The sequence below is a fragment of the Falco rusticolus genome, chromosome 7 (genome assembly GCF_015220075.1).
Source record: "Falco rusticolus isolate bFalRus1 chromosome 7, bFalRus1.pri, whole genome shotgun sequence".
In the NCBI taxonomy this organism is placed as follows: Eukaryota; Metazoa; Chordata; class Aves; order Falconiformes; family Falconidae; genus Falco; species Falco rusticolus.
The window spans coordinates 25518544-25539103 of NC_051193.1; positions in this window are offsets into that span (position 1 = coordinate 25518544).

The window sequence follows — 20560 nt, forward strand, 5'->3', positions numbered from 1 at the left end:
TCCCCGCGTTGAGGGGCGTGAGCTTGGAGCCGGGGGCTCTGGTGAATGTCCCTGAACCCCTGAGGCGGCATCTGGTCAGCCTGGCTGCTAGCAGCAACGTGTGAACGCTGAAGGAGCGGGGCACCTGAGGGCGAGGAGGCTGGGAGGGCGTGGCGGGCGGCGCAGGCCCGTGGCTGAGTGTACAGGCCTGAGGGAAGCGGGGCAGGGTCGGACAGAGTCGAGCGCGGACAGGCATGTGTGCTCCTTGCTCTCGGGTAAAGGAACGACGCCGAAAGTCTGCGTGCAGCATTCACCTCCACGTCTTTGCAGTGTCAAGGCTTCTAGGACTTTGCCTGCAAAGTGACTCCAGGCTGTAACTACGTGTAGTTTTTTTTTAAAAGACAACAATAAACGCAGTCTATAACCATTACCTTAAATGGGGGTTGTAAATGGAGCTCTGAAAATTTAGGCGAGCTGTTGCCTCTGTCTTGGCTGAAAGGTTAAGTGGTAGAGTTTTGTATTTCAAGTGGGAAAGGAGGCCAGTTACTTGCATGATATGTATAGCAGAAATCAACAGCTTCACCTGGCAGCCAGGCTCCCACCTAAAGAGGAGGCACAGTGAATAGTTGTGGATCAGGTGTGCCCAAGACTCGGATCAGGCCAAGTAGGCAGGCTTAGAAATTCGGTTTGGGGTAAGAGATGACTTCAGTGTTTACAGTAATTGACCAAATGACTGTTAATGAAGAATAGCTGCATTAAAAAAAGAAAAAGTTATGCCGGGATATTTTGGGGTTCTATTTGGTATTTTTCAACTCTTAACTTTTTGTTTGGTAATTGAAGTCTTTTGGCTTCTTCCAGGAAATGCATATGCTAATTACTGGCTCAGATAATACAGCAAACAATTATCCTGTGCTTACTGCCCCTAGAATGCCTAAGAATTCATATGCAGAGGAGAAAACCCCAGGTACACAGTTGTCAGTGTTAAGAATCAAAGGCAGGTGTGTCTGTGGGGAGTGTGGTCATGAGTTATAAAAATAGTTCAGTGAGAAGCATGTTTTAGGTTACATGAATAGAATAGGTTACATGGCCTTGAAGCCTCTTCGTGATGGTTACATGTGTTTCTGAGCTTCTTCCCCAGTTAAAGAAGAGTATCTGCTACAGAGATTAAAACTTGTGAGTAAACTGTGTTACTACTGTTAGGCAGAGGTGCATGGACACTTGGAGGCCAAGAGCGAGCGTTTCAGAAGGTGTTGGTCACAGAAGGGATCTCTGCAAGCTGGACTAGCTCTTCTGATGCCTGCCACTCGCCTTGGCTCTGTGTGCTGTTCCTTCTGCCGCAGGGGAGTCACGGGGCTGGTAGCCCTCTTGGCAAGGAGGACACTTGGAGAAGGCAGTGGGGAAAATTAAAATAGAGCATGAAAAAGTTTAAATGGAAATGGCAAGAAAAGGCTGTATTTAATTTTATGTTAGTTGTTACATGCCTGATTGTGGTTTGTATAGAATTCACTGTCCATTCAGCTGGTGTGGGCTCAGCCTGGCTTAGCACAGCAGTGGTAAGCCAAAAGTACTAGAACAGTTTAATACGCTGTAGTATTGCCAGTTTCTAGTGGTGTGTGTTGCACTGTAATGGTTCAGCTCCTCTTAAAAGGCAAAAAAAGCTAAATTCAACCCACAATTTATGGGTTCTCTAATGTTAACTTATTGCTACCATAGTTTCTTAAATACTTGCCAGATCAGCTTTTGCCTAAGTAATCAAAAGCGAAGAAAATTTGTTTTGCTCGTTACTTGCAGAAGCCATCAGACTTTTTCTTCCTTTCAGGAAAAAAAAAAAAAAAAAAAAAAAAGTAGGACCTGAAGGAGGTTGAGTGAGTGGTAGTTAGTTCTTTCTAGTAAAAGATAGGTTTAAGATTTGGGGTTGTCATTTACATAGTTGTGGGTGCCTGTGCTTATTATAAATTTTGTTAACAGGGCAAAGCAAATCCCCCTTTGTACCTACTACCAGATACTAGTGGTGCTTCCTCAGTAGTATTTCTTGAATAATTTTTAAGCTTGTTTGCTGATCCTTTGTTCATAAAGGAGAAAACATGTTAATTATATAGAGAAGAAAGAATAATCTAGACTAAGTACGGTAAGCTGTTAAGGTGGATATAATTAATTTGATTGTTCATTGGGTAGTGTGGTATCAGGTACTGCATGTAGTTGGAACAGCAGCTGTGTACACAGGAGAGCTTATTCTGTGGGACAGCAGATCCAGCTGGAGGCAAAAAGTGCAAGTTCTTTAGTTCAAGGCCACACCTCCAAGTGATGGGTGCTTGATAGCCTTATCAGGTCTTTGCACTGTGGGCTTAAAAGAAGACCTATGTATTTCACTGATTAGAATGCATCTAGTTTAATCTTAACAATTACAAGAAAGGACCTGAATATTGGCATCCTGACAATTGGTTCTCTTTGGGCAGGCTGCTGATGCCAATAAAAGTCTCTGGAAAGAAAGGATTAATCACAGGACAGATTATGACTGCATTACAAAGGGGGTTGCCAAGGTATTTTTTTCAGACTTTCTGCCTCTGTTTAGTTTCTGTGGAGATGCAATCCATGCTGATGAACTTGAGTCGGTATTACTCTAAGCAGTGCCTCAAGCAGAGTATCAGCCAATAGACCTGCTTCTGTTACTTGGTTGCTGTTGTCCCCTTAGAGCTGATTCGCCAACCACGACAATCGTAGATAACCTGTATGGAAGGAAACGCCAAATGTGTCTGTAAACACGTAAAGTGTCATTCTCCTGACTGGTCTGGCGTAGGACATTTTGGTAGTAGCTGCAAAAACACGAGCCAGAAAGTCTGGTTTGTAGATTATATGTAAAGTCCAGTAACCTCAAAGCCAGATCTGTAGCATGAGTTTAAACTGAAAAAGAAGAAAACTTGCATGCTGTTTGGCTGAGAGGTGCATGCTTTTTCACATTTTCTTAATGGAAATACTTAAGGTTTTCTCTTTTTACTTTGGGTGGTGATGATGGTGGTGTCTTTTTAACAGCTACTGTCAATGAGGCAATCCTGCAAATTATGTATACATATAGTAGGTATAGAGGCGTAAGAATAAATGTCTGGAGTCTTCTGAGTGATTTTACCTTATTGCAATCTGGCAGTCACTGTTCTGTATAATGTTTTTGTCCTGGAGAGATGCCTGATGAATGAAAGACCAAGGGGACAAACAGATTCTGTTAGTCCTTTATTGGCTGCAATACCTGTGAGAGAATGCGAAATGTTCTGTGTTCCCAAAACAAAGTTCCAATGGGAGAAACGGAGCAAAGGGAGGGAGCTTGTTTGAAATTGAGTCTCTTTTGTTGCATCGTGTTTAGCCAAGATAGATTACTGTTGATAATTAAAGAAATGTCTTCTTGCCCTCAGGATTTCTATTCTGTATTCCTGTAGTTATTGTGAAGCTCTGTGAAGAAGCTTAGTCTTTTATAGCTCCTTTCCTTTCTGGAGCTATTTTTCTGGTAGCTTAGTAATTATGTTGGTCATATCTACACATCTGCCTAGCTAACTGTTGTGTTACGTACTGGCAATACCCGTACTGCGCTTTACCCATTTCTTGATGAAAGGCGTACTCCCAATTTCTGAGAGAAAAATAATTGTTGTCTTAATTTTCCATACATTTTTATCATTCATTTTTTCCTTCATTCAGATTTTTGAAATCTTAAATGAATTGTATGGCTGAAAAAACATACCCTACTGCTTCCTTTGCGGGAGGGGGGGCAGAAGAAAATCCTTGTATGTTACATATATGTCTACATATAGGTATATACAGAATGTTTTATTACTGGCTTTAAAATATAAAAATACAGAATAACCTTCATTAAGCTTAATTAAACCTGTTCCCACTGCAAATTACTGATAGAATTCACTGCATATCAGATTTCTAGCCTATATTTTACTTTCCTGTTTTCTTTGTAGGATCGTCTTGAATGAATTAATCTGTTTCATTACAGCTGTTAGCTGTGGAATCTTTACCTAAGCTTGCTTCAGTTTCCAGAGAGTTGGAAGGTACTCAGTGAGTTAACAGAGTCCTCAAGACAAAAATAGTCTTGTGGTTACCCTGTGAGAACTTTGTGCTGTCTCCAATCTGCTTCTGACAGAGTTCAGCAGATGTCCTAAAGCAACATTTTCATGGGCAGACTCACAGAGAATATTCAGTTTTCTGAGGGCCTGATTATTAAAAGCCCCAGATACTCCTGAGAGCTGCTGGAGTCCACAGAGACATTGAGCTGCAGGGGCAGCGTGGTCTGGGTAACAGGGCTAAGTCTCCATTCAGGCTGGCTGCTCATTCTTCTGCTCCTGCACCACTCTGGTCTTGGCTGCAGCAGTTTGGTCTTCTCAAAGTGGGGATGGGGAGGTTTCTTACATCTTTTTGATGACCTTAATGGAAGTTTTGGAGACATATATGTTTTTGTTTATGTTAGAGAAGTGATAGCTTGCTGCGGTTACCAGAAGAAATTTTGATGGGGATAACTGGATTCCATCTTCCTGTAGAAAAAGCTTGTGCCTTGCCACCTGCTGTCTTGGAAGATACGTGGCTGGCCTTCCCATTTTGTGGTGAAAGAGCATAAAGCCCTGCAGTGGCTAAGCACCGCCAGTGCCAAGCTCAGGAAGGATGTCACTGCTGTAAGCTCAGCAGTCTGCATTGATCAGTGGAGGCAGATGGTGACATTTCTTCCCAGCCTGCTAACTGTGACTGAGGATTCCCTCCAGCCTGAGGGTTTGCCTGAAGCATTTCAAATGCTCAAGATCTCCAGGAGCAACACTTGAAAACATGGGTATTCTGTCTGAAAAAAGCATAGTGGTGGGAGTTCTGCATTTCCCACCACTTGCTGTTGCGGTTCCTGAATGCCTTTGAACCGATCAGACTCGCTCATGTCTGCACGTGCTCTCTGCTGGGAGAAATCTCTGCAGAATTTTGTACTCCATTTTCCAAAGATAAAGAGCTACTTTTCTCCCAGGTAAAAAGCCCTTTGTGTTCTGAGCTGGCTTTCCACAAAACTAATTTACCAGCTGCTCTTCTCAACACCAGCCAGAATTAGTAAATTGATGGGACTAGTCAGGATAGTTAAGCATAAGTTTAACCACTTGTAACATTCGAAGGAAGGGTGGAAATCTGTGGAGTACTCAAAACAACATTTACGCAACTTTTCACTTGTGACTCACAGGCTGAGGCCTTGCTCAGTCAGACTTTACTGGCATCAAAACAGAGCAGTGTGAAGCTATGCTGCAGGGTGTATTTCAGACAAACAGTATTGCTGTCCAAGACTTGCAAAAGCATCGAGTGATTTTTACTTGTTGCTGTCCTTGAAAGAGAAGCGTTAAAGGTTTTAGTTTTCAGATGCAAGTCTCATCTGTTGAAAGTGGGACACAAGTAAAGTGTCTTGAGTTGGATCCAGTCCAAAGCCTGCAACTGGAGATAGCTCTCTGAGGACATTGTTTTAGCATTTATATTTTGTTTTGCATTTAAAGATCATGGTTAACAATGTTTTTAAGAACATTCTCATTCTTAAGCCCCTAGCTATACCTGTAATCCTCTCTCTGTCATGTGCTAAGTCAGTCAGTTTGAATATTGGTCAAACTCCCTAGATAAAGGTCTTGCTATAAATTGACTAAATTAGATCAGATTTGAAGTTTCACTTAAATGATGTTGATTAATTGAAGTGCACTCACCTGTGGGCTCCTTTACTTGCCATTGATCTGAATGTACCACTGATCTAAATTTAAAATTAATCTAAACGTGACCACCCTGACAACTGGTGGAACTTGTGCTGTTGGACAGGAGGGGCCTTTTGGTAAATACCTTGTTGTTGTCGTCGTCTTTTTTTTTCCTTTTTTTTTTTTTTTCTCCCCATCCTTCAGTGCGAGCACTGTCCCAGTGCATCGTCTTCGTGTACCAGTCTCAAAGCAGTGGTTATAGCTGTTTGACAGAGCATTTTCTCTACCATTTCTTCATCAGCATGTCATTGCTGTCCACCTGTCAGACTTGAAGAATACCTTTGGGCAAATTCTGAAGAGCCTTCCAAAACTGAATTAAATCGTATATATGAGTAGGCTCTACATTGTTGAGCAGACTGTCATACAAGTTTGCGATCTCTTAAATGCTCTTCAGCACAGTAAACTTATTTGTGTGGGTATGCCTCACTCTATTGTTCCTTTGAAAGAAAATCAGAAAGAAAAAGAGCAGCTTCCTCAAGCAGTGCTGCTTCACACAGCTCGTAATGCTCTAGTTTCCAGTGGCGTTCCTTGGACAGGGTCATGTTCAGCTTGGCTAAAATGGGGCTTCTGCAAGGCCTTGCTTGTCATTACTGGAAATGGGAACCAGATTTAAGAAGCTGTTCCAGATTTTGGTATTGGAACAGTCCAGTTTGTCTTCTAAGTACAGCTGCTTGCAAAATGTCAATTATTAAGTTTATTTTCTTTTTTCTTTTAAGTTCAATCTAGCACAGTTTGGAGTTATCCAGGTTTCAAATGCATGTCTTGATTTTTCTGTAAAGTTCTGCTAATATTCCACCAGGATGAAGGTGCTGTAGAAACAAATGATAACTGAATAGCTGTTCACGGCAGCAGGTGGTTTATAAGCAAAAAAAGCAAAAGGTCTTTTGTGAGTCTGTATGTTGGCTTGAGCAGTAAACAAATACTGACTTTTCTACAAATGCTTCTGAATGAAAGCACTACTTGTCACTGACAAAACACCACTACTGTCGTCTTTAGGTGACATCGGGTTGCTGCCATCAGATCTTTTTTTTTTTTTACTTTTATTTTATTCTTTTGCCTTCTCTGAATGGTATAGTATTACTTACGTTCTCAGCCAGCAGCTCAGAGGGAGGGAAGAGGGAATAGAATAGGAAGCTGTCATTTAGGGATATAAAAAAAAATATTAAGTGAAATTAATGAATAAATGAAGTGTTACTCCTCAGGCATCTGATATCATGAAAATTGTTTAATGTGTTTTGTATCTAATCTGTACCTACCTTTTAATACAAGACAGTGATTACCACCTTTGATAACTGTGTTTCCTTAATTGATTCTTTTAAAGAGTTTTTCAGAAGCCTGTAGGAATCAGAATAAAACTTTTGAACTGATTTTTTCACTGCTCTCTTATTCATTCTGATATATGACCGAGGGATTTTGTTTGCAGAGGTAATATTACTTATCGAGATAAGCTAGGTGATTTTCACAAATCAGAAATAGTTTGTGCATAAATGAGGTTTGTTGGGCTCTCATTTCCAGTGTACCTTTGAGATTTTCCATAGCCAGGAATATAATACTTGTTTATGTTCAAGAGATCTGGATATTGTTTGGAAAAGCACTGGATTTATAAGCAGGTGCTAAGTCTTTTATTAAAAATGGCACATCAGATTGCTGTGAAAAATTTGCTTCCTCAAAACATGTTCATATCCAGCATATTCTGTCATTAAAATTGAGAGTTTCCATCAACCCCTTATTTCTTACCGTTTCTTTCTTATTGTTGTATTTTCCCGATGGTTCATTCTTCTGAAGGACTTTATGGATCATCAATGAGATTTACACGTATAGCGGTTCCACTCCATGCTCTGGTGACTCCTGAAAACAGCTTCTAAGTAAAGGAATCCAGAAATGTGATCTCACATTGATAATGTCACAGCCTCCGTAACAAATACTAAGCCAAGACTGTATGACAGTCTATCCGTGTTCCTCCTAAATGTAGTTACTCATTGATTTCAGTTACACACAGTGTATATGGCCATGTCAAATTGTACCTAACTCTAAAACTAAAATGGAGAAGAAGAGGGGCCACTGTGAAGAGAATCTTTTGAAAGAGCTTCCTTTGGCCCATACGTTTCTTCAGAAAATGTCATCCTAATTGACAGATTTTCTTTGAAATAAGACCTGAAAGTTGTTCTCCAAAGTCAGATCTGGGATAGGCAAGTGCTGTAACAGGTAGTGGCTTTGCATCAGGATCGATGGCACCATGAGGGTTCGACACCATTAAGTTTCCCATTAGGCTCTGGATACCCTCTGCCAATGCTTTTCATGTTGGTTCCTCAGGCCTCCCCTCTGCAACTGGAATACCTGTCAGGCTTTTATGAAACAAAATATTTTGACAAGTAGAGACCACACTGGAAGCCAGCCTTGTTCTGTTTGTTACCAGTGTGTTGTCTTGCTGCAGCATGTTACCATATGTCTGTTTTAGCCTTTCTTCTGTTACATATAAAATAGCAAGTGAAATTACTGTATGAACACCATTTTAATAGAGCAGTTGCAGTCCTTTAAGAGCAGTGTGTCGCCTTACAATAAGTGAAACTTGATGTGAAATTTTGACAGCTGTATATCAATAGGTAGACACCATAAGAGGACTTTGCAGGCAGCGTTGTTTAGCAGTGGATATATGTAATCTGTTATTTGGTGCATGAGTTTTGCTCTCATTTTATTAACAGTGAATTCATTTGCATTCATAGTGTTCATGCTTATTTAGTAATTTTGGTTGGAGTACAAATGTGTTAGTGAAACTGATTTGTTTTGCTGTGAAAGATTTGCCCTTTATTCAAGCTTTGTTCATGACTGAAGAGATATTCAGGCAAATAATGGAATGAAAGTTTTAATGACATGGACAGTGTTAACCAGTGTGCTAACCTGTTGTTCTTCAGAATATTCTGCATAATGAAATGATAAAAAGAAAAGAAAGAACTGAGTCTGGTTTTATATTGCCTTCTCAGAAGGCTTTCTGGGTGGAATGCTGGCAATGTTTCTCATCTTTTGAACATACCATCAGACAATTTGGATTTACATTTTAAAAAAATAACATAAGACTTTCAGAAATGTGCTTCTGTTCTAAGCCCTTCAGTAAAGATGGATGGAGCTGTTGGACTAGCTGATGGAAGTGATGCTTTGCTCTTTTTTCAAAATCAACAACCAGGTTTAAAGCTACTGGTCCAGTTCTGGAGCTGCTGGAAAGAATGTCAACATGAGCTGAGAAGGTAATATTTAATTAGTGTGCACTGGGAATCTCTCTCACTGTGCTGTTAGCAAAAGTCTCTTAGTCTTGTGAAGAGATTGGTTGTTTTGACGATTGTACCACTCTTGTTAGAAATGATCTGGCATTGGAGGTGTGGGTGCCATTTTGCATTCCTGTCTTTGACTACTAGACTTGGCTTCTGGAGGAAAAATGTGTGGAAGCAACACAATTAGTTAGCTAAGTAATACATGAAATAAATCTAGGTCTGGTGCATGTGAAAGAAGCCCATGGGAGAGCGTTGTCTACCATGGGGAGCCTGAAAGGAGGCCAGGTTTGATAAAAGATGTGGAACAGGTCAAGTTCGTTCAGACGAGGGGAGATTGTCAGGAGCTTTCAGGAACGCTTTTGGACTACACAAGAATTAGTTTGCTGCTAAAGTCATCCCAAGACACTTAGTTTAAGTCTGTGCAATTGTAATGGGTTAGACTGCAACTTGGTGTGATATATACCCTGTACCACTCGCTCACCCCTATGCCCCTGTTGCTGGATTCCTTGTTTTAAGCGTTTCAGAGCATTTTTTCCTCTTTAGGAGTAGCCGACCATTTCTGTCCTTTCCATGCACACTTTCTTTCTGCTTGCCTGTGTTTCCCATTGTGGCTGGACGTGTTTATTACATTCCATCTTCACCCTGGCTGTTTCATGTGCTGATTGACATTCTGGCCTGCTCTTCCTGCTTCTGGCCTTGCTAATTGGATTTCTGTGAACTTTTCTCCTGCTGATGTAGCAGTGTTGCTGAGAGCCATGTGCCTTGTGCTTTTCTCTAGGGCTTTTATTTTTGTTCCTGTTTATTCCTCTGCTTGGCATATCAATATCACCTACTGCAGTGCCAGGTCCATCTCCCTTAGTAACCATTCATATCCTTTCCATTGTTATTTCACTGAGCAATCTGCTCTTTAATGAGACTCTCTTTAATAGCCCATGTTAATTTTTTTTTAAAGTTCTTCTGTTGTTTCCTTGTCATTTGGCAGTGTATTTGTTATCCTTTTGGGGAAGCTCAAAAGAAAACTAGAAACAGAACAGAGCCATGCTTTCCTGGAAGACATCATGGAGGACAGGCTGCGGTTGGCTTATGGTTCTGTAAAGCCAGTGAGATACCCTGCAACCCTGGGGAGGAAGTGTGAGGCCTGACAGGGAATCCCAGCCAAACCGTGGGTAGTTGGGATCAAAGATTAGGAGCTGAGGAGGAGAGGTTTGAAATCAGAAGCCAAAGATAGCTAAGGGCAAAATTAGGTCCTGAGGGCTGAGCAGGAAGAAGGTGCAGGAGCCAAAAGCATGTTGAATCAAAGGCAGAAGCATGATCAGAGCCCTGGTTGAATATAGGAGATCGAAGAACTTCTAATTTAAGGTAAATGCAAAGACAAAGTGCCAGAAGGACTGGTACAAAGGCAGTGGGCTGAGCAGAAATTAAAGAGGCAAAGTGCAGACACTGAGGAGTGGTGAAATGGCACGATGAGTACTTTGTCTCCTACATCCACAGGTTATGCATGAGCTCACAGACTCAGGCTTTTGAGATGTTGTCCTTTGTCACTAGAGCGAGCACCTGAGAAAGTGGAGAAGACCTAGAATGCAACTGAGATACAGGAAAGAGAAAGGACTGGACCAGACAGAGTACATTGCAAACAGGTTGGAACAGAAATGCAGTCAGCTTTCAGATATACCAAATTACTCCGTATTTCTCTAAGCAAGGATATTTGTAGAAGCCATTTCATCTATTAAGTTAACTCTTAGCAGGGAAGATGGCATTGGTTCTGTTTAATTCTGTTTCCAGTGATAATTACCTTTGAGGACTGTGATGAAACACACACTTACAAAGGAATAAAGAGAGGATAAAAAGAATTGCAGTTTTCTGATGATATTGGCAGGAAGCAGAGCAACAGAGCTGAATGCTCTGGGCCTGCAGATATCAGCCATGACAGCTGGTGCTTGAGACTGTCTCATTTCCCTGATTTGAGACACACTTAGCTCCTGTGGTTAGCGCTTCTCTATCACAAGAAATCCCAGACTGACCAGAGCTCATTGTACTCTCTGCTGCGTTCTGTTAGTGCTGCAGAGTGCGGCTGATCTCAGAGTAAAGAGAAAAGCTGAAAGAGCAGGAAGAAATTGATGGGGTATGTGGGAGTGGGGCATGCAGAAGGGAAGATGGAAGAGGAGCTCTTTGTCCCTGGATGGTCCCTCCATGATGCACAGCAAAGGTCTGACAGCTGTATCTAAATTCTCTGTACAGACCTTGCCCCTCTTGTCAGTACCTTTCAGCAATGTTCTCTACCCTTTTCCCTTCCTAATTCCTGCTTTTATTTTTTAGAGGTCAGGGGGAACTTGTGGTGCATGGAGTGCCCTATACTTCCTTATTTTGCCCACCAGTAGGATCTAACTTCTAATACAGCATTTTTCACTGTGGTATCAGGATTATATTTCTGTGTTTGGTAGGATGTCCATAGCATGTTCCTTCAGTGAACGACACAATAATTTGTTTGGTTTGCTTCAGTGTTTCACCCTTTAACACCTTTCCCATCAACACATCCTTTTACAAACCTTTGTTCCCTTTCCCAAGCTGCACAGCTCACAGTAAAAGGAGTTCCTCCCTCTTCCTTTTACCTTTTCCCTTTTTTGTTCACCCTCTTCCTTTTACCTTTTCCCTTCTTTGTTAATCTGTATCTTTGGGCTCCTAAAGGCGTGAGTTTTCTAAGGCTGTGGCTGTCCCTGCAGGTAGAAGTGAGACACCCACTGAGCCTATTTCCCAGGGTTTCTTTTATGGAGTGGAAGGAGAGGCAATCAAAGTAGCCTATGAAGCCATGTGAAAGCAGATGTCTGAATGCTTGTTTCTTTCCACTGGGTGTGTAGAGATGATCAGTGTGGGTGCAAAAGCCTGTGCTGTAGACTGCTGAAGTTAGACAAAGTGAATTTCTCCCTGTGTGTGCCCAACAGGGAGCCTGTCTCAGCTGGAGCATTTATAGCCACGTTACTGGCCTTGGCTTGCTCCAGCAGGAATGCCATTTCATGAATCTCAGAAGACTGATTTGATGGCAGGGTCACACTGAAATAAGAAACATGTTTCTGCCTTGGCCTTGGAATTTTGTTGTACTTCTTGGTGTTACTTGCTGGGTGTGTATCACTTCACTAGTTTTCTGTGGTGAATCATCACAGGAATACTGTAGAGGAACAAACGTGACCTCTAGAGGAGTGCTCAGGATAGCTTTAATTACATGACAGATAAACTGAAACGCTATAAAACCTGCAAATACTCTTGTTTCAGGACATCCACTCAGCAAACCAGGGTTAGGAGAGAATGCCTCCTCAGAAATGCTACAGCACACTTGTTTTATTTTTGTAAATGTTTATAACATACAGTCATGGGTTGGGACTGCTTGTGCTAGGCACTGTACAAAGTGCTCTAGAGGCATGTAAGCCATGCAGGAAGACGGTAGGTGGATGGGATGAAATTGAGAAAAGCAATGAGGCAGTGTTGGTCAGAACAGCGCTTTCTGCTTCCCCACGGTCTAGGTATAAAGGCTTTTGGCTGGTTTCATAAGGCAACAAGATGTGCTGGTGTGCTGTGTCTACAGCTGTGTTGCTGTTCCATCCCTTGTTCCTCCCATACTCCTGGCCAGAGACTTGGTTTTATTGGCTTGTGTCAGTTACAGTTGATGGAGAAACTCAAGTGTGGAGGCAAAAGACCTGAGACTGATCCATTTGATGTAGTATTGGGTTAGAAGCCCATCTCTTGTCTGATCTGAGAGACAGCAAATGGTAGCTGAATTTGGGTTTCTGAATAAGACCGGCGTTGTGCAGAGGTGAACGAGGACCAAGGGCAGAACTGGTGGGGTGCCAACAGGTGTCCGCTACAGACAGCGGGGAGTTCCTGGAGGACGCGTGGATTTTAGCTCAGGTGACACTGACAACCAGACAGGGAAGACAGAAAAGAGAAGGGAGTGGGAATAAAGGAGTGTTTACTTAACTGTGAAGATGTATGTGCCGTGATTCAGCGTGTGCTAAACTCGGAGCTCTAGGGTTTAGTGGCTTAGGAGCAGGCTTTGGCACAGGGATACTGAGTAGCATGGCAGTTTGTAACTTCTTACAGATGAAAGAAAAACACTTAAAGCCTAAAACTGCTTTTTTAAAGTATGCTGATTAAAATTTCCAAGGCCTATTCATATACCGTGATAGAAAAGTATGGATACAGTGTGGACCCTGGTCCAGTTTTGTTTGGTGTGTTGAGATCCTATTAATAAGCTAAATGTCTTCAGCTAAAGTATTAAGCTGCTAACGTGCTAATTTGGCTAAGCATCTTTAAGAAAAAGTTTAAAACCTTGAGCTTCACTCAAACATTATCAATATACTTGTTTTAAACTCTAAAAGGAGCTACTTCGTAATTTGTTTTACAAAGATACATCTGTATGCTGTATAGGAAGTGACAGTTTCAGCTTTGTAACATCTTGCATAGGTAAGATGTAAGAAGTCTTCAAAATATTTTATTGGTTAGAGATTATCTACTTCATAAAACCTTTCAAAATTGGATTTTGTCGTAGACAGTCTCGCTATCTTAGGTGTAGAGACAAAAATAACTAAGCTGTAGGGATCAGCCGCTAAATGCCAAGTATTTCCTTCCGAGCCTCACCGGGCTGAGCACCGACTCACAAAATCCATAAGCAGATCCGCATTTCTCCCTGATGCCGTACATGCTGTGTGCGCTGGTGGGGGGCTTCCTTACGTCAGGGAATGTTTTTCTTCTGCGTCCAGGTGGAAAGAGCCGACTGAGAAGCGTTTCCAGTGAGGAGGTACCGAGGGAGGAAAAGCAGTGCATGTTCCAGCTGGTTTGGTGTGGGATGCCGGAGCGGCGCTGGAGGGCTTGTGTCCACGAGATGGCAGGAGCTGCCTTCCGTGCTTCACCAGGGGTCTGCCAGCACCCGGCTCTGCCCGAAACGGACTTCTGCTGGAAACGTAGTTATGAATAACACTTACAAGCATTTAAAGGTGCCCATCATCTTAGAAACATAAACATAAGCGAGAGTTCAGGAGGATGTGTTGTGTTGTGCACAGCTAAGCTAAGCTTGTCTGGCATTTTGAAAGCCATGCCTCATCTCCACGCTCTGTTCTGTTGCTGGTTACACCCGCTCCCACAGAGCCCTGCCCTTGGCAGCGGGTTTGGAACTGGTTTAAGGTCCACTCCAACCCAGACCTTTATGTTATTCTGTGATTTTGCAAGAAGTTATGCAAAAGTAACATAGAAGTTTAAAAATTCTTATGGCTCATAATTAGGGCTGTCTTATAAAAACTGAATTTTGCTGGGAGTAATTTCCTAGCAGTGTTTGTATTGCTGTATTTCCATTCATGGAAGAGAAATCACCTCAGGAGTACCACATATATCAAAACATACATGTGTGAAGAAGTCCCTGACCCAAAAGGGTGCAAACTAGGACAGTGCTTTGGGTGGAGTCCTCCATGTTTTCCCTGGTTTTGTCTCTTTTTCCCAAAATACCTGCTTAGGCCAGCATCGGAGCCAGGGTGCTGAGCTTCACAGACCGTTGATTCTTGCATTCTTTTGTAGTAAAGGTGATATGTCCTAAATGCTGAACAAGATCAGTAAATTAATTTCTGATCCGAAGGGTTTCCAGCCTTGTTGGATCGAAGAGGAGAAGAAACATACTGACCCCATCTTACAGGCTAGTTTGAGTGACTGAGCTGAGACTGGGACAGAGCTGGAGGTCCTAGGCCAGTATTTGGAGAGGGACACAATGGCTTCACTGTGGGTCAGTGCAGAGATCCGTGTTAGGGCAGTGCCCTTGCTCTGACTGTAGCTGTTAGTGAATGCTCAGGTAAAGAATAGGCACCAAGTGGAGCGTGCACCAATGTTTCATTGGTACAGTCTCGGGGCACAGACCCGTTTACCTGTCCAGAACCAGTCCCAAAGTGTGTTTCTGTTTTCATTAGTGATGTAGGTCAGGGCACTAGTTAGCCTACAGAAATCTCAGAGAGAAAATTATGGTAATGGCATGGGTTTATGTGTTTTTAAATCTGTTCTTTTCACTTGAGAAACCCAGAAGAGGTTTTAGGTGTGAAGAGCTTTCAGAGAAAGATCTTGTTTGTAAGCTGTGTAACAACATTGCCATGTTCATTTTGATTCTGCCCGGAAGCCGTGTGGAATTACTTTGCAGTGTCACTGAGAAGCACTTACCACAAAGATGTATTTTGCACTGCTGATGAGGGCAGAGTGTGGTGACTGTGATCACATGGTCCAGTCTCTTCTGTAATGAAGTCCATTCCTCTGTTCCACTTTATCCATTTAGAAATGCATCTGATCAATCTAAAATCACCCCTGACAGAGGCCAGTCTGCTGACATCACTGGTGCAGTGGTAGTGGGTGATGAGAGCTGTAGGAGGATGAGCAGCAGAGAATAGCCTGGTTCACTACCCTGACAGAGATATTTCCCCTTGCTGTTGTAAGGGTAGAGCTTGGGGACAAAGGTGGCCGAGGTTCAGCCTGCAGGACAGTGGTCCATGCTCTTGACTCCATCACATCCATGGTTCTGCTGCTTCGGCAACTACTTCCTCTGTGCCTCCCCCACCCCCAAATTTTCCTGTTACCTATGTTCATAGCATCACAGAATGGTTTGGGTTGGAAGGGACCTTAAAGATCATCTAGTTCCAGCCCCCCTGCCATGGGCAGGGACACCTTCCACCAGACCAGGTTGGTCAGAGTCCCATTCAACCTGGCTTTGAACATTTCCAGGGATAGGGCATCCACAGCTGCTCTTGGTTTCAGCCTTCAGGCTTTGAATCTTAAGGGGCATTAAAAATGGGCAGTGTTTTTACATGGATTGTGAGGGCGGGAGGGGCAGTTCCTGTCAAGTGATCTGATTGTCCGTCCAGTACCGGTGATGGTTCTGCTCTACCCTGTTACATGGGAGAGTTTCCTGGACAGGTTTTGCTCATGTGCCAATTTCTAGACTGTGATCAGGTCTTTCCCTAATCTTCTTTGATAAGCTAAATAGATCAACTCCTGAAGTCTCTTTATTCTAAGGCAAACTTCCAAATTCTCTGTTGGTTCTCCTGGATGAGCCCTCTCTGATTGATCAGCCTTTTCCTACAACTGTGAAGGCCCCATGGGAGTCGGCATTGCATCTGCTGCTGCCTCAGAGCCACACCAAGCACCTCATCTCTCTCTACCTGCATCTCTCTGTGGGCAGTGGTGTGTCCAGAGGAGGCAGCAAGGTTTAGGAAAAGGGCTGAGTGAACACAGCAGGAAACAGCTGAGACCAAGGTGGGAGCAGAGGAAGTGTCCCAGTTTGGGAGGTGTGGAGCAGCACAGCCCCCTGGAGCCAAAGGCCAAGCTGGGCCCTGACAGGCGCTACTGAAAAAAGAGAAATCCGTAAGCACATTTACATGACTGTGGGTAAACTAGCAAGGCCTGGGCAATGAACAGTGTGTAGAATGTAATGTTGATCGCTGGAGTAAACAGACTTGGTGTTCTGCTGGTGGGGTAGTTAGTGGGCACGAGCTGTGGAGTGGAAGCTCTAGGCACAGAGAAAGCTTCCTTACGTTGGCATGGAAAGAAGATGCAGAACAAACCTCCATAACTCCTGCACTCTCTGAGGCAGGTTTCACCTCAGCACTGGACAAGTTGGAGTATTTGTCCCCTTCCCCTGTAAACAGTAGCTGAATCCCTCTTAGCTGAGGAGTAGTAACAGCTTCTTACCAGTGAGCTGCAGTGGGTAAAATCAGGCTGTTCACCCACTGTGCAGTCTTCTGCCAGTGGCTGGTGCTTGCAGGAGTTCCCAGTCATGTGTCCTGTTGATCTTGTGGCACAGAAAGGATGGAGAAGTTCCCCTTTCTCAGATGCTGTTCTGGGCTTACCCCCAGGGACATCTGCCAAAGGCAGGTGTTAAACAGGTGTCCTGGTTTCAGCTGGGATGGAGTTAATTTTGCTCTGAGCAGCTGGAGCAGCGCTGTGGTGTGGATGTGGTGTGAGAGCAATGCTGACAGCACACGGAGGGTTTGGTTGTTGCTGGTGATGTCTGTACTAAGTCTAGGGGGTTTGGTTTCTCAGGCCCTGGCAGCAAGAGGGATGGGGGGGCACGGGGTGTTCGGAGGAGGCACAGCCAGGACAGCTGACCCAAACTAAGCAAAGGGATGTTCCATACCATAGAACATCATGCTCAGTATATAAACAGGGGAAGAAGAAGGATGGGGTGGGGACACATTCGGCATTATGGCGTTTGTCTGCCCAAGCCCCCGTCACCGTGATGGAGCCCGGCTGCCCTGGGGATGGCTGAGCACCTGCCTGCCCTGGGCAGCGGTGGGGGAACTCCTGGGTTTGCTTTGCTGCTGTGCGCGGCTTCTGCTTTGCCTCTTCAAGTGTCTTTGTCTCAGCCCGGGAGTTTTCTCACTTTGACCCTCTGGTTCTCTCCCCATCCCGCTGTGGGGGGAGTGAGCAAGCGGCTGCGTGGGGCTTGGTTGCCGGCTGGGGTTAAACCATGACAACAATTTAAACCAGTTTAAACAATTTAAAATAATTTAAAAATAAAGGCAAAGTGCTTGACCAGTCTAGTGCCTGTAAACTATATGCAGCTGCTTTTAAATAATAACAAACTGCAATAGCGTTGATACTTATGAATGTTAACTGTAAATGTTAAAATACATGTGCATTATGTATTAGAACAGGGAAAGTGACGTCTGTTTTGTCTGAGGGGTAAGTTCTTCAATGCTGCTTTCTGGTTTTGTCACTTAGGAGACATTTTGATCTAGCAGAAAGCAGGAATCTTTAGCCATGCTAATGCTTGTTCTTAACACAAATTATAAAGCCATTAGCAAAGTAGATGTTGTATAGCTGCAGATTATTCATCGGTGAGCACTTAAAACAATTTAAAATTGTTGTTACTATTTTTTTAGTACATCATTTTGTAAGTCCCTTGGATGTTTGCTAAATGCACTGCCTTGCTCAAGCATCTGCCTGGGAAAAGTCATCTTTCAGGTCTGAAAGCTCATGCAGTGCACTTATAGTTCAAGTCACACTCAAGCTTTCCAAATTTCCTATTTTTTTAGTTTCCTGCAAAACGTTGTGCAGCATCTCCATGCAGGAAGATGAACTTTTCCAAGCAACTACAGTGTGTTTCTGGGATGCCTCACTCAGGGAATCCAGCCTGGTGCATAAGAGCTATGCCCTGGATAAATCAGAGTGGTTGAGGTTGAAGGGATATCTGCAGGTACTCCCTCCTTAAAGCAGGGTCAGTTTGAGCCGCTTGCTCTGGGTTGTGTCCAGGTGGGTTTTCACTGTTTGTGAGGGTGGATGTTCCAAAACCTGTCCAGGAAACCTGTGCCAGTGTTCTATCAGCCTTGCTTTAAATGTTTTTTTTTTTATGTTAGATGACATTTTGTGTATTTTTGTGTGTGCCCATTGTCTCTTGTCCCTCCCCTGGGTGCCACTGAGAAGAGTCTGGCTCCGTCTCTTTTCCAGCCTCCCATCAGGTATTCATATACATTGATGAGATCCCTCTGAGCCTTCTTTTGTCCAGGCTGAACAGTCCCAGCTCTCTCAGCCTCTCTACGTATGAAAGATGTTGCAGTCCCTTTAGTCCAGTCATCTATGCGGGCCTTTGCTGAACTCTTTCCATGTAAGCTCCCTTCTTTGACTTGCTGCCAACCTCTGCCTGTTGCAGCCCAGGAGGCTTGTGGCAGTCTTTGCCATGCTGCTGTGTCATGTTCAAGTTGTTGCGCATCAGGACCCGCAGATCCTTCTCTGCCAAGTGCTTTCGAGCCAGTCAGCTCCCAGGTTCTATTGGTGTGTGGACTTATTCCTCCCCAGTTGCAGGACTTTGCTTTTCCCTTTATTGAACGCCATGAGTCCTTCTCAGCCTCTCTCCAGTCTGTCCAGGACCTTCTGAATGACAGCACACCCATCTGGTATATCAACTGCTCCTCCCCATTTTCTATCATCTGTGAGCTTGCTGAGGCTCTGTGCCATCTTCCAGGTCATTAAAGAAAGTGATGAACAGTACTGGCCCAAGTACTGATTCCTGGGGTGTGCTCATTCCCCAAGGTATTTAGTCAGAGCAGGCAGGGGAGCAGGCGAAGCACATGTCCAGAGTCAGTAGGGCCAGGATTACAAGGGGTCTCTCCTCACTCCCTTTTCCCTGTGTAACTGCTTTCCTGCTGCATTTTAGTTCTTTCATGCCTTTTCCAGAAAAAAAAAACCCCAAACAAATGGCAATACATGTTTGGGGTTGCTTGGCATGAAAGTGGGGAGGCAGTGGAGAAACTTTTCCAATCAATAACTCCATTCAGACCATAAAACTGAAGCAGAAACTATCCAGAAGGCAGCCAATCTCCTGGCCTCAAACTCCTGACCGTAACCAGTTGAGTTGTGCATGATAGCACAAATCTGACTTCAGCAGGTGCTTGACTTTAACTGTATGAGCAATTTTGCTACACTGGGACTGCCTGTAAACATACAGGTAACCACATACTGAATTGACATGCAGATGGGGACATCTCTGATACTGGCACTGAGGTAAGGTACTTCTGGTTTGCACATCCTGACCAACCTTTTTAACAAGCCCCTCTCATGAATTATTCTTGTGGGCTGAGCAAACTGCATCTTAAAGTATGGCAGAGGGTTTTTGCCTCTGCCCGTACCACTGAGAGGCTGTCTCAGAATTTCACTGCCATCAGGATTATAAATTTTCAGATAGCCAGCCTGGATTTATGACTGTTTTATACCATTTATAGTTGTGCAAGCATTTTTGCCTTTTAGTTTTAACATCTCTTCTCCCTCCCTGATGTTTGTATCCCTAAATACACTGAGGAAAAATGCCCTCTTACAGTTTTTTGTTTGTTTGTTTGTTTGTTTGTTTTGGGTTTTTTTTTTTTTTCCTCACTGAAATAAGCCAAGCTCTCTGGGGGTCTGCTTGGGTCATGCTGTGATTGTGGTGCAGAAATCTCTCATCCAGCAGACCTCTTGCTGGCCTGGTGACAGATGCAGGATGACACTGCTCCCAAAGCTAATAAATCCTGCTAAAGTGTTCAGTTTAAAAGACCAAGCCTGGCATCAGTATGTTAGTACAGCCAGGGCTGGCTGTGAGAATTTCCCCATCTTGGGTTAGTTCCGTACTTCATCTGATGTGTTTGCCTGTGTTTTTCTGCCATTTGCAAGGTCTAAACCCAGTTGATTTTTAACATTTCTGGCATTACTGTATATTTCTATGTGCTCTTTAGAGATGTCAGGTGGTCCATCTATTTTCCAGCAATTTTCAAAGCAGTGATTGTAGATGCTGTATTCCCAATATCCTTTTAGAAAAGGTTGGTTCATATAAATAGCTCTACTTGGTTTTCACCTTGCTGGATTAGGAGTTCTAACATTTTCAGACTTTCATGTCACTGATGCATACAAACTCCTCAGTCCAGTTTTCTTAAATTTGCTCATTTAATAAGAAACTTGTGAAATCAAGAGCTGTATTTATAGACCTTTTCATTAGAATGAAGCCTGTGATTCCTCACATGTCTCAAACCTTTCTTTGACGTGCTCTTATTTTTACATGACCAAGGTGGAAATATT